The sequence below is a fragment of the Platichthys flesus genome, chromosome 9 (assembly GCF_949316205.1).
Source record: "Platichthys flesus chromosome 9, fPlaFle2.1, whole genome shotgun sequence".
NCBI classification, from domain to species: Eukaryota; Metazoa; Chordata; class Actinopteri; order Pleuronectiformes; family Pleuronectidae; genus Platichthys; species Platichthys flesus.
This window is the reverse complement of record NC_084953.1, coordinates 14,702,250-14,716,659: the sequence shown is the minus strand read 5'-3', so window position 1 is coordinate 14,716,659 and position 14,410 is coordinate 14,702,250. Positions and strand designations below refer to the sequence as shown.

Sequence of the window (14,410 nt, the reverse complement as noted above, 5' to 3'; positions counted from 1 at the left end):
GAAAATGCAAAACACAAAAAACGTATTTGAATCTAAAACAAGGTAATGGTTTAAACGTGAGTGGTTACAGCAGCAGTCTGAGCGGAAGTTTCTGCTGAACGTCATCAATGAATTTGACTTTTTCTGCATAAATTGCTTAATCATAAATGATCACAAAGAAAAACCTCCGACAGATGTATCATGCAAGTTTAGACTTAAAAAGTAAAGGTAATATTAGCTGTTACTGCAATAAAGTGTTCCTTGACCCTACATTTTGCACCTGCAGTCATATGTCACTCATACTAACATATATGAGACTAGAAGAGGCACCAACCCACCGCTCGCTGGAGCAGAACGCAGCGCAGACCCTCGAGTTGTGCTTTGCATGAGAGGCGTCATTCTACTGCTTTCCTTGACTGGGAAAAGAAAATAATTCTCCTGCGATTACTTTGCAATTTCTATCACCTTTGCTCCTGCTCTCACTCCACCCACATGTTTAACCCACAGCACTACTGCAACACATCCCCGGCTCTTCAGCGAAGGCACACTGGGAGATGTAGGAAATGACTTGAACTGACATAGAAACAGGTATGTGAGGTGGAGGGTATGAACAAAACAGTAAAAAGTAATAAAAACACAGACACACGCAGTGGGCCATCACAGAGCGATGGTGTAACAGTGTTTCTGCATGTGGAACTTTCCTGAAACAACAAGCCAGCGTCTGATTGACTTATAAAGACTACGATTGTTTTGGAGGAAGGGGGTCTTAACGGAGGAGGATCTGCCCCCCAGCTGTTTTCTCTAAAATGCAGGGAATGGCCAGGCATTGAGGAACAGCAGCCTGTTGGCAGGCCTGTAGGAGGTAAAAGTGAAATATGAGAGCTCGTCGAAAAACGCCTTCTAATCAAGACCATGAAACTCAAACGATGAGATGAACCAACAACATTTTTTTTTTTTAAGAATGTACTTGAACATTTCACTTCTGAATCTGAAGTGATCTTGAACTGGAACAACTGGGGGAAGCCGCTTCCCTGTGAAAGATCAGCATTGTATTTGGTCTCCCAGCATGACGGCAAAGCAACAGTGACCGTGTTCATCTTGCCAATAAAGCTCGGTAAATTTGAATGTGATGAGCGTGGGCTTGAGATTGGCCCGGGAGGAGGGAGACGGTGCCCAGAGTGCTCGGGCTCTGCCAGCTGTGCCAGCCTCTGAGTACCACTATGTCTGAGCGAGCCAGCTTTATGGGGGCGCTCTTCAGTGTGTGTGTGTGTGTGTGTGTGTGTGTGTGTGTGACACCCCTCTTCTCACCATAATAATTGTCGACAAACATCTCTGCCTTCTCTCTCAGCTCAATATGGCCGATTTGATTCCGTGGATGTAGCTTTAGAAACAGGAAGAGCAGCTGTTGAGCAAAGTGCTTCACCTCCAACTGCAGAGGACTCCAGCTGAGTCAGACAACTTCAAAGTGCATGATTGCCACAGCCACAATGTGGAGCATGATGCTAATGGAGAGAAGGATGCATGCCAAGTCAACTTTACCCTGAAAGAAAAGAAATTGGATTTGCAAACTTCCTTGTTGCAAATCCAGACAACATCCTATCCTAGTGTTGCCCTCAGGTTGTGTTACTCATCACTTATTTCCGAAATAATAAACAATTAGTAAGAGGTAACATTATAAGTTAATTTAAATGAATTTAATAATAAGAGGCCGCACAATATAAGGAAATTCTGCAGTTTGCGTTGTTCAGCCTTGTTAACACAATATATCCATCTTCAGTCATGACCTTCGCACGATTTCTAGAGTTTCACAAATGCACACCATAGTAGGAAATTCTCCGCTCAGACGCGATCACACAGCAGCCCTTCCTCCTGAGCGTTCAGGCCAGGGCTGGCACAGCAGACGGAGGAAAGATGTATCGTATTAATTTCACTGCGGGGATCACATGTTTTTTTTCTACATCACATCAACGTCAGCGCTTATTATCAAAATCTCTCTTGACATCTTCGTCGACTTCTTCTAAAGGTGAGGCTACGCTTTTTTCATCCTGAGATATTTGGTCTTTTTATGGATATTTTTCCTTGTACATTTTTGCACCTGTTAGAAATGTCATAAACATTAAAACACCGGAGGCTTTCACTCAGACACTTGTGTGAACATCTGGAGAAGCTCCGAAGGATCTCAAGAGTCAGTGCATGTCTGGAAGCAGCTTAAAACTTGTGTTTCCTAACTTCACAGTATCAGTATTCTGAGTAGTTGACGGAACTGATTGGCTACATGCTGTAACTGTAAGGCCTTGTACATCCGGGGCTCCACCGGACTGGTCGATTGTTTGCATGCTCAGTTAATAAGTGCAATATTCTGAACTCATGTTGAGGTTGCGGTGGTGAAGCAGTGAATAATCTCTCATCAGGCTGTTGCCACATAATGTTTATCGATACAGTACACCTTATCTGGTTCTTCACTGATACATCAGTCCCTATCGGTCATCTCCTCCGTCCTCCCTCTGCTGCTGATGTGGCTTCATCGCCTGAGGGTAACGAAGCTAGAGAGCAGGCGGATGCTTCTACTGGAGCTTTAAGTTTACAATAATATGACAGACATTTGAGGGTGGTTGGTTACGGTCTTAATACAGAAAGCGTTCTGTTTCCGTACCGCAGTGGATGGGAGCAGTTGAAAAAGTGTTTGAATCTTCCTGAACAGGTGGTGTGTTGAAGGAGTGGCTCTTATTGGCATTTTACTCGCAAAGGTTTTGATTACACTTACAGTGCCACGGGAATCGTTATCAACTCGAGTAAATCGTCACTTCTCCACTGCCGCCTCTGTGCTGTCCATGAGTGTGTGAGTGTGTGTGTATAGTCCATAAAGTACGCATTAAATTGCAGCCAACCCTTGTAATGGTACTAAAACAAACTTCAGGGAATGCCGGGTGCATGTAAATTCAATTATTTCTTTAAAACTCATCACCTTTATTGCACATGTATATCACTATGGCGATAAAAGCAATATTTATGATCAACACTAGCTCAACATTAATAACAGCTTCAGTAACAATTGAATACATTATATAATATTGATTTGTTTGGTTTGGTACTGCTGTTTGGACCATCATCTTCAGCTTAAGTCAATGGTGACCACATGATTAATGAAGGAAAACAAGATGATTTTTTGATAACCAGAGGGGAAGCTACTCCAGGCTAACTACGTTAACGTGAAACCAAAAATCCTGGATCTGCCCGTTTATACAGATCTGCTTCAAAATTGTATTCTTGCTTGGGTCATGCTCAACCCCTCCACAAAATGTGAGGGTGATTGGTTTGGTGCAAACACACACACACATGCAAACCCAATCCTGGAGCTTATTACTGTCCTCTGCGTTCTAATTGGCCTGCTCGCCCCTCTGTGAACAGTTTAAGGTAAATATTTGTTGCCGGTGACGTACTAATCACCCACTGATTGGGGTTGCAGGCGGGCGCAGAGCTTTCAATAAAAACAACCATTCCTGCTTACTCTCTCTCTACACTACACTGACCCCCACCCCCCCTCCTCCCACTCTCTCTCTCTCTCTCTCTCTCTCTCTCTCTCTCTCTCTCTCTCTCTCTCTCTCTGCAATCAGCCTCTTCTCTCTCTATCTGTGTCCTCTCGCTCTGCTTTCCCTCAATGCACTTGGCCTTGCTCTTTGGCTCTCTCTCTCTGTCCTTCTCATTTGCTCTCATTTCTCTCTCCACACTCTATCTCGCTGGCCTGCTTCTCTCCCAGAATCTCCCTCCCTCTCTTTTCTAGTCCTGCTCAGTCTTGTTTTCCTCTCTCTCTCACTCTCTCTCTCTCTCTCTCTCTCCCTCTCTCCCTCCCTCCTTCCCTCTCCTGGGCAGCGTGCCAGCCCCTCTTCCTTGGCACTGAGCCAACTCCTCTCCTCCTCTTCGCCTCCTCCTCCTTCCCTTGCTCCCTTCCTCTATCCCCCTTGCCTCTGATTGATAGCCCCTCTATTTTGGAAGGAGAGGAAGGGAAACAGGGAAAGAGAGAGAAAGCGAGTGAGAGAGGAAAAAGGAGTAGCAAAGAATACACGAGGATCGAACACACGCTCGTGCACAAAAACACTAAAAGGAGCTCGCGCACAAGCACCCAAAGACTTGTGCACACAAATAGAACTGTACACACACACACACACACACACACACACACAAACACACACACGAAAGACAAACATATGTGTGTACATTCACACAGACACACACACACACACACACAGAATACTATGCTCTCAAAAATAATTGCACACACACACACACACACACACACACACACACACACACAAACATAACAAGGGCACACAGAAAACCAATCCAAACAGAGCAGAGAGCACACAAACAATGAGCTGTGTGCAGACCCTCCCAGCATGAGCCCAGCAAGCATGCACGACACGTGCACAATCACACACTTCCTCAGTCACATAAAGACACAGATTCAACCTTCAGTGCAGAACCAATACAAGATAGGCAGCGGAGCAGACAGCAGAAACATTTAGAATGAAAAATACAGACAGCTCACTTCTATTCGTCCAACACATACACACACACACACACACACACACACACACACACACACACACACACACACATTGGTTGATATCCAGCACAGTTACATACATGTTCCGATAAGGACTTTACACAAACACACTTACAGGCCACTTACTCCTTGTTTGTAATGACACATATTCATGTTCTATGAATGCCCCCACTGCAATATACAGTTACACACTCTCTCTTACTGTACACCTACACAGGATCTTTCTACAGCATGTGATTTGTTGTAGTTGTCAAGCTAACTAGATCTCTCTTGCTCTCCCTCCCTCCCTCTCTCTGTCTATATTATACACTAAGCCATTAGTCATATTCACACTGTGCCAGTTCACCAGCTTGCATTGACAGACTGCATACGGCCTCAAACTCATGTCTTCTGCAATGCAATCAGACACAAAGTAGCAAAGCTGGCTGCACTGTATGCAAAACATGTGCACATTGCACACAAACACCCACAAAGACAGACTAATGAATCTTGTTATGACCTATCTCATTGGTTTTGTGTGTCAGAGGCTCGCACACATACTATGATACAGCTTCTCGCTTTGAATCCACAGGTAAAGTGCTTGAGTTCAACTGCACACCGAGTACTAGAAAATCAGACCTTTGTCCTTTGAATGGTGTTTCAGACCTTTGAAACACCATATCTCCTGGTGAATGCAGGTGCAGTTCACACAACTCTCAAACCTTTATCACTGGAAGTGTATCCACACACCAAGAGCAATAAGAACCAACTGCACCTCTGTGGACTAAAGAAGAGATCTTTGAACCCTTCCACCATTGAAATCAGCTGCTACTGAATTGTCCCCTGTTGCTAACCTCATTTGTTTGCTGCAGTGCAAATCATACCAAGGGTACGGGCAGTTGTATCTGTGATAACACTGAGCGTCCCCTCTTTATGGTTACCCACTATATTTCAAAATGACATTTCATTTGGCCTCACAGTTGGAAACATGACCTATGCCTACAGTGGTATAGGTCGTTCTTATGGTTAATATTCCTCAAACCAAGTGATGACATATTTTCAATAGGTCTCACAGAATTAATGGCAACATTTATCTAAGCACACATTTCACCTAATATCACAAAAGGGAACCTCATGGTGGTGCTAAGGGGGAAAGTTAAGGGATCGCCAAAGTCATCAGGATTTGTTGTGGGGAAAATATCTATGTCTGTATGAAAAGCTTTTGTAATCAATGCAATAGATGTTGTGTTATTACCTCTGCCGAGTACGTAATTTTATTCAGCCACAGATTTCACATGCACTGGGATGAACTACACACTGAACCTGCATGTGTTATCAAAGCCACAGTCAGCAGCATGTCGAGTACTGGCTCCTTATCTGTCAGTTCAGACACTGGTCACAGAACATGGTTGCACATGTAACTGCTAAGTCTGAGCAGCTATACTTGTTGGGACATGCATTGACTTCCATTCATTGTGGATAGCCTAGACAAAACCTAATGCTTAACATTAACCATGACCAATTCATGCATAATGCAGGACTCAGGAAAGTGTTGGAGGTTTCAACAGATACGCTGATCATTCACTTCGTGGGGGGATATCTGTGACTTCTCTATAGCATTGTATTGACCGCTATGGTATGCTAGCATGAAACCCATACATGTTCCATATATGCATTGTGAGCATGAAAGCATGACTGTTGTCGTAATGATGATAGTACCACCACCAAATATCAAAACAACTCACAAATCTGACACCTATGTAACCCCAAACTGAACCTAACCACAATAACCTCTGACTTTAACCAGGACCTCAAAAACTACTTTTTGCCCCGTGAGTCCCCCTGAGTCCCCATGAGGACTACTGGTCCTGAAGAGGTAACAAAAACACATACACACAAACACTCATCTTTCTACTTCTGTCTTTACGGGGGCATTGATAGACATAATGCATTCCCCAACACCTTACCCTGACCTAATTCATCACAATTAAATGCCTAACCATGACAGCTTACCCTACGCCCATAACCTCAAACTGATTCTAACCTTAGCCCTACAAACAAGTCATCAAACCGTCTTTCTAAGGGACGCGCACACACACACACACACACACACACACAGATAATCCAATACAGTTTGTGTATCTACACAGGGCTCTTCTGCCAGAGTGACAATGCTATTACGCTAAAAGGCTAGCTCCCAATACTTTTATCGCTCTTTTTCTCATCTAATTTTGTTACATTTTTTCTATCATTCCTAAAGTGTTATATCAAACTCTTTCCTGCTCTCTCTCTCTCTGTGCTTCGTTATTTACGAATGAGCTCTGTAACACATATATGCACACACACACACACACACACACACACGCGCACACACACACACATACACAGAGCGAGAGAAGGAAAGAGAGGGAGAGACATCAAAGCTGCACACACAAACACATGGCACAGATGCTACATGTGCAAAGAGGGACTGCATACACCACTGATCAGTGGGAGTGCCAACACATACCATAACACACACAGTAATTTGACCTCTCCAAAGCCTGTTGGTTGACCCAGATATGCAGACTTGTCCTAATCCAGCTTTTTAAACCAGTTTGAAAAAAAAACACATCAAACCAAAACTGTGTAATAAAATCACAGAACTGACTGGGAGGTGGAAACGACAGAGAGGGGGAAAAAATTAGACAGAGGGGATGGAAAGAGTGAGATTGAGAAAAGAAAGAGGGAGAGAAGCCCAATCCTATTAGGAACCAAAGCGGTGAGTTGAGAATGAATGCATCCCTTGCTCGCGCTCTCTGTTGCTCCCTCTCTCTCTCTCCTCTCCCAAATGAGATGAGGATTCAGGTCACAACTTCACGCGAATATACCATCATATGCACGCTCACACACACACTCTACACATGTGCAAAAACACATGCATGAAAAGGCCAGAAAGCTCTGGCTAATTAGGCAGAAATATAAGCTCATGCACACACACATCCGCACACAAACCGTTTTTTTATGCAACACAAACAGATAAACATTCCCTCATGCGATCTCCCTCGCCTGCTTGTACTCTGTCTTAATCTTACCCAGTCCCTGTTTCTGTTTTACTCATTTCCTCAGTTTACTTCTTCAATCTGTTCACTCTCTCCTCATCATTTTTTTATTTCATTTTTCACTTTCTTTTCGGCACCTTCTAAAGGTTGTTTTTTTTTTGTTTATTTTATGGCTGCAAAGACATGACAAAAATGCCAAGACTGTTTTGCAATATAACTGTACAATAGAAAAACTGTAAAAAATAAAGACTTCTCTTTACTGTCACACAAAAACACACACACACACATACTCCCACACTGTCAGTCTCATATGTGTGGTGGCGAAATGAAAGGAGGGAGCAGGAAGGAAGGACAACCAGCTGCTTCATCTGTCCTCAGGAGTCCACAGGGGAAACAGTCTGGCTGCCGAGCATCCTGACTATCAAACACAGCTTCCTATAATATCCTGCTGCCTGGTCTGTGAACCGCACACTCTTTCTATCCAGCATTCTGATGCACAATATGAACACTGTATATATGATGAGGCTGGCCATTATAATATCCTGTCTATAGTATGGGAGTTTGACCATTTTAAATGTCAAAGTGTTTTTTTCTTTTGTTCTAGGATAAAGAAAGTATATGCGGTTGTTGAAATGAAAACCTCTTCAATATCCAGACTTGGTTTCAGTGAGGTTTAGGACCCAAAGCTTGGGTGACTGAAGTTACACTTGTTTAAGGACATTTTCACGTGTGTAAGTTCAAACCAACATTCAAGTCCTTGTTACATTTGATGTGGTTGGTTATGTATGACATTTACATGCTGCTTTTTGAGTAAGGTTGTCAAAAAAATTGACAAATACTCTTTCAAGTTGAATGGAGAGAATAAATTAAACAGTTCATAAAATGAATTTCATTGCCACTGTAATATCTTTATGGGATTACTACCAGCATCAGAAGTCAACATGTTGGAATACACCAAGGGAACATCATAATGTCGGAAGTGAACACTCTAATCAATCCTGCGAGCTTGGGCACCTCTGTAAGGCTTCCTTTAATTCTGTGTCAATTTACTGCAATTGGTCCCATAGTCCACTATACAAGAAAAAGGGATGCAAACTTACAGAGCCATGGTTCAGTACGATCCAGACCGAGACAACCTCCTCTAGTTGGACACTTTTTTTGGTGCTGTTAGTTTGGTTCAGACTAAACTAAAAAGTGAGAGAACAGAACAAACAAGCCAGCAGTGACATCCCTCTAAGTAGGAACCAAACCAAAACCGTTTTATATATAGACTAGCAAAGATGTTTCCTATCAATCTCAATGATGTGCTGACACACAGTCACATTTCACTAATGGGAGGATTTCTCTTATCACGATCCACATTTCTGTCTGTAAAATAAGCATGGAGGATTTTAAATTAAAAATGTCATTAAAGGATTCAGGAGTTTCAATAGAGGACAATTTACATGCAAAAAAAATGTTCAGATATCCTCCTTGAATGATATTTGATTTCAAAGATTGAATGTGTAATTCAATGTTAAAAGACTCAATATCCTTGGGTTGGTGAACAAAGACTTCAATCTGGTAAAAGATGAATGGGCAGAACCAATGGATATGAGTAACAGAGAGAGAGAGATCAATAGCATAAAAACAAACAAATAAGGCCATTGTAGCTTAAGGTTTTTCCTCTGCGGGTGAATCTAAAAGAGGCAGAATTAAGTGGAAAATGTAAAGTGGTGTTTGGAAGTTACAGGAAACGTATGATGACTTGCACTCAAGTGAAAGTGCTAATAGACTTATTTTGACATTACAACCCCTGTTTTGGCATTGGACCCCAATTCTGTAAAATCAGTATCCAACATTTTGATCAAGCTTGAGTTTGTGTTATGGTTTGAAAACCTTTATTTAACCTAAGAAAATACAGTTGGCAGTTTTGAGAGAAGAAAGTGGATTCAGTATTTAGCTATTCATAATTTTTCCTTTGCTTTTTTATTCCTTTTTTGTTTCTTATCAATATTGTTTATTACTTCACTGTCAATTGTAATAGGACTATGAGTACTTACATGAGTACTGTTAGATTGATGTCTATGGTACATACATCTAACTTTTAACACTTGTATCTCTTTTTATGTGTTAACTTAAGCATTGTACTTTTTATATAATTGAACAGCATTTTATATTTGTGAGTTTAACTAAGAAGCATTTTTTTTTTTTTATTATAGCACCATTATAGCCTTGTTGCTGGGTATCCTCCCGTTTCCGGCTTCCAACATCCAAACAAATGTGCGACAACCTCAGCCTATGAGCAGCTTCCTAACATCAGGATCTACTCCTGCACATCTTAATAGGTGTGTCACAGCTGCTCAATGTGTTACATAATGTAAGAAACACATCTTGTTTGAAGGATTCTAACCTTCGAGGCCACAGTATTTCAATTAGCCAGCCGTACGGACTTGACTCAGGCAGCCTTCCTTGCGATATCGATTTCAAAATAAATCCGGGAGACATTTATACACACACCTAAAAGCGGTAATTATTGTCCATGCATAATCATATTGAATTGACAAGACAGAATCCTCCAATTTGGAGTCAGACAGGACCTTCCTGTTTGCAGTGATAAGACGGGTGAGTAACTGTTGAGGAGTGTAACTATGTGATGCAACGTGCAATTTCCATGCACTGCTCTTTCCTTTTCAGCTAAAATTAAGTCACTGACATGTGGTGTTTATTTTTGATAGGAGGCTGGTATGTTGTCTATAACAGTGGCAGTATAAGGCTGAAACCTTACAGGCTTCTCACCATTTTTTTCGTCATGCACTGTCAGTTCCCAGTCATTGAGACACACTTACCTAGGCAGTTATTGAAATGCCGACCCAGTAGCTTCCCTGCTGGCCCTAGGGGTCTACAGGGGACACTATCCAAGCACAGAAATAATGGACCTCACTGCTGCATACAGCTATGAAGATGCACAGTGTATGTGTGTGTGTGTGCACATTTCAATGCAAGTTAGAGAAAAGCAATATGATACCATTTGCAACTCCAATGTCATTTCAGTCTGCGAGGTGAGTAAAATTGTATCATACCGCTACATTCAGACCAAACACTGAATTACATTATTCATTGTGATTGATCATAGCCTTGAAGAGTGCAAAGCATTTCAAACACACTATCTGGGATCAGCTGAAATTATAGACATATATGTGAACACATGTATTTGTATTTTACATGGACGGTATATAAGGTAGACGACATCACTGATCCCAATAGTTAAGCCAAGTATGTTGATCGCCCTCTGATGGTTTGATGCAGTATTGTTCATAAACCCTGTATCATCTATGTTAGTGGATGGAACAGGGACAAAAATAAAAAGTTCAAGTACAAAATTGTTCTCAAAGATAATTTCTGTTAATTATTCTGGCATGTTTGGTTTTAATAGTTTAATATAGTCTCTAATGACTTTGCTTGATCAAACCTCTAGTCGTGATTAAGGTGGGTGGAGCCCTGTGGTACCTAAAAATTGTATTTACCAATAACATTAATAGATGTAATTTTCCTCAGATCCTTCCTAGTCATGTTACTTATTTGTACTATTATGTATTCCCTCTTATGTACTACTGGGAAAAATGCACAGAGTTGTAATGTCGATGATAGATAAGAATAGATAAGCTGTTCGTTGCTGCTGTGGTTCCAGCAGAAAGCAGTTTTGGGCTCGGTGTCTTAATCAGCCTTTGAAGTCGAACTGTTGATAGAAGGAAAATCATATCTCGTTCACTTCCTGCCTTTCATAATTCTTTCCTCTTTTTTGGGGATTTTCCCAGGCTGCACTCGGGTCACAAGTTTCTGTGCTGCCGCTTAGTCTTGCTGGACACAGATCTAACAAAGCTGCCCATTCTTCTTCACCTCCCACCATTATCCTGTTATCCTACTTCTAGAATCAGATGCCAATATAAATTTGCCTCAGTCTATTCACCACACTCCCGACAGCGGTGCATAGTGAACATCATCATATTCCTCCAACAACCACAGGATGGGTCTGCATTATAAGGTCGCTGATATACATGCTGTGCCCTGGCACATCGAGGGGGATAGAGGCAATAACTACCCCGGCCCCAGAAGTGCTATATCAATGAATATAGAACAACCACAGAGAGCAGTGCAAAGTCCTTACAGCTTCCCCCGCTCCTCCTGGGGATACAGCTATATATGATATTATATGATAATGGAAGTGAACCAAGTGAGATAATGTGGCGTGTGCGTGCATGGTGCGTGTGTTTCAATGTCTTCGTACAGCTTAGAGCAGGAGGAGGTGGGGGGGAGATGTTGTCTTTCTTCTGCATTCATATAGTTCAGATAAAATCATCAGTAAAAAAGAAGCAGAGAAGAAGGGAGAGGAATAGAGACGAGATCAAGACAGCGAACGAGAGGTGAAGGCGGGCGGGGGTTGAAGATAAAAAGCCAGTGTGAAATCTACCGAGCGAAAGAGAGAGAGGGAGAGTTAAAGACAGAGAGGAGGAGAAGGAGGAGAGAATCAAAGAGAGGGTAGGGAGACGGGGTATAGGAGATGACTGTTACAGCTCAATTAATGCCGGGACATGAGATGGCCCAGCCACTGATAATGACAGAGTGTGCGTTAGAGGAAGAGATGGAGAGAGCCAGAGAGGCAGAGAGGCAATAGCAGTGATCTCGACAGGATGTTAGGAGGAAGCTGGAGGGGGGGAGAAAGGAGGAGGAGGAGGAGAGGAAATAAGAGCAGATACTGTTAAATCCATTCATGATTCATTATTTCTGACTGCAACTCAAAGCTCCCCTCCCTCCCTTGATGTCTCTCTCCTATCCATGTCTTTCCCAGGCTGCCCCCCTCCCCTCGCTTCTATCTCTCCTTTTCCCTACATTGCTTTCCTTTCTGGGCTCTCATTTTCCCCTCCATCTCTTTTTTCCCCCTCATCTGTTCTCTGAGGTCTTTATCCGTCTCTTCTAAGGCTCCATCCTTCCTGTTTACCCTCTTCTCTTTCATCCGTTCAATTAATCTCCATCCCCTCTTTTCCTCTCAACCCAGCTCTCACACTTTTTTCCAGCCCCTCTCTCCCCAACACCATCTCTCCATTCCCCCCTGTCTTATAATTTTCCTTTTTTCTTCTCTAACGTGCTTTTTCTTGCAGTCTCTTATATCTTCAGAGTCCTTTTTTTTTTAATTGATCTTTCTCTTTTTTCTCAAACTATTCCACTTACTTTTCCATTGCCTCTCCCTTTGTCACGTCCTCTGTTCTACAACCTCTTTTTTCATGCCTTATCCCGTCCATTCGTTTCCCATCAAATTTCTTACGCTATCCCTTCTTTTATCTATCCTTTTTATGTCGTTTTTTTCCATTTTATATACTATCACAGACTCTCAATTTCTTCTTCTTTTTATTCTTTCTGAAAATTTCTGCTTCTTTGTCTACTTCTCTCTGTGATACTGTAAGTTTTACCACGTGTCTGTTTCCCTTATTAGCTCTTCTCTTATCCCTTTTTTTTATACTGTTTTCATGTCGCTCAAACATTTTCCTCTCTCTCATATCCCCCTCTTCTAATAGCCCGAATCCCTGGTACCTTCTTCCTTGTCATTTCTGACTTTCTTTTCTTAACACTCCTCTGCATAACTGTACCTCTTTGGTTTCCTTCTGTCATCCTGACCACCTATCCATTTCCTCCCCTCTCTCCATTCCCCCTCTTCCTATTTTCCACACTCCCCTCCTTCTCCTTAGCCTCCCTCTGTCATCTAACCCTCCCCCCCCCTTCTTCCTCCTCTATCATCTCTCAGAGGTGCAGCCAGCACCCCAGTCCATTTCTTCTTTTTGGAAACCAGCCTCTCAGATTACTTCGTTCGTTTATTACTGCTGCAAAACGTTCTGTCTGTAACATAGGGTGCCATTAAAACAACAGTGAAAAGGACCACAGGTCTTCAATGGTCAATTGCTTTCTGTGGCATCAAGAAAGAAATGCACCAACAATGCACCTGACCACACCTCATTTTAAGACCAACACACTCATGGGCGCTCAGATGGGTAAAAGTTAATTAGCTATTTAAACAACATGGGCCCTGACAGCAAATGACAACTGCGTCAGACTAAAATTATAGCAAAGACTCCTCAGCCAGTAATTGGACATAACTTCATCCATAGTGTACACACTGCACTCTGTATTTGGACCTAACCCCGCTGATTGATATTTCTATGCTGCAATTACTTTGATGGCAGAGTGACACAATACCTTTGAGGTTAAACTGCAGAATGCGCATTCTAAGAGGTTTACAGAGATGGTTTCAAACAATGAGACAATGCTTTTTAAATGTGTATCATCCATGACAGTGTCTAAGTAAACTGCAGAGAGCAAGTTAGCATCACAGATTCACATTTCAACTCAGTGGTCTACTGGTTAATGCTGTAGGGGGAAATCCTGTTCATAGAACTCCTCATCAAACAAGCCATTTCCTTTTGAAATGTATTAACAAACGTCCAACATGAAAACAGTTGTTTTAGAAAGGTTTCTCATTAATGCCAACCAGGAAAACTAAGGAGCATTGCCATTTCAGCAATAATTTTCTTTATGAGTGGCAGTGTTCTCACTATCGCTCTGTACTCTATTCAAAGCTACAGCAACCTATTGACACAGCAAGGGCAAAAATGATGCCAGCGACAAATTATTACTCCCTTCATGCTAGCTAATCCGTAAGCAAATAAACGACCCCTCAGAAGAGGCCCGCTGCACCAGCAAAGAGATGGATTACATGCTGGGAAGGTGGTTATGGGCTTTGTCAGCTGAAGTTACAAATTTCATCATCATTTCATTTCATCTCATAAATGGCCTATCTGGAATCTAATTGACGGAA

The 14,410-nt window shown here is 42.2% G+C and overlaps 1 protein-coding gene across 2 annotated transcripts in view; it reads right to left on the bottom strand.

Annotated features, from left to right (window-relative positions):
- Positions 1-14,410, bottom strand: part of tle2b (TLE family member 2, transcriptional corepressor b) — a 76,056-nt gene that overhangs the window by 32,901 nt on the left and 28,745 nt on the right. The window lies entirely within an intron of this gene.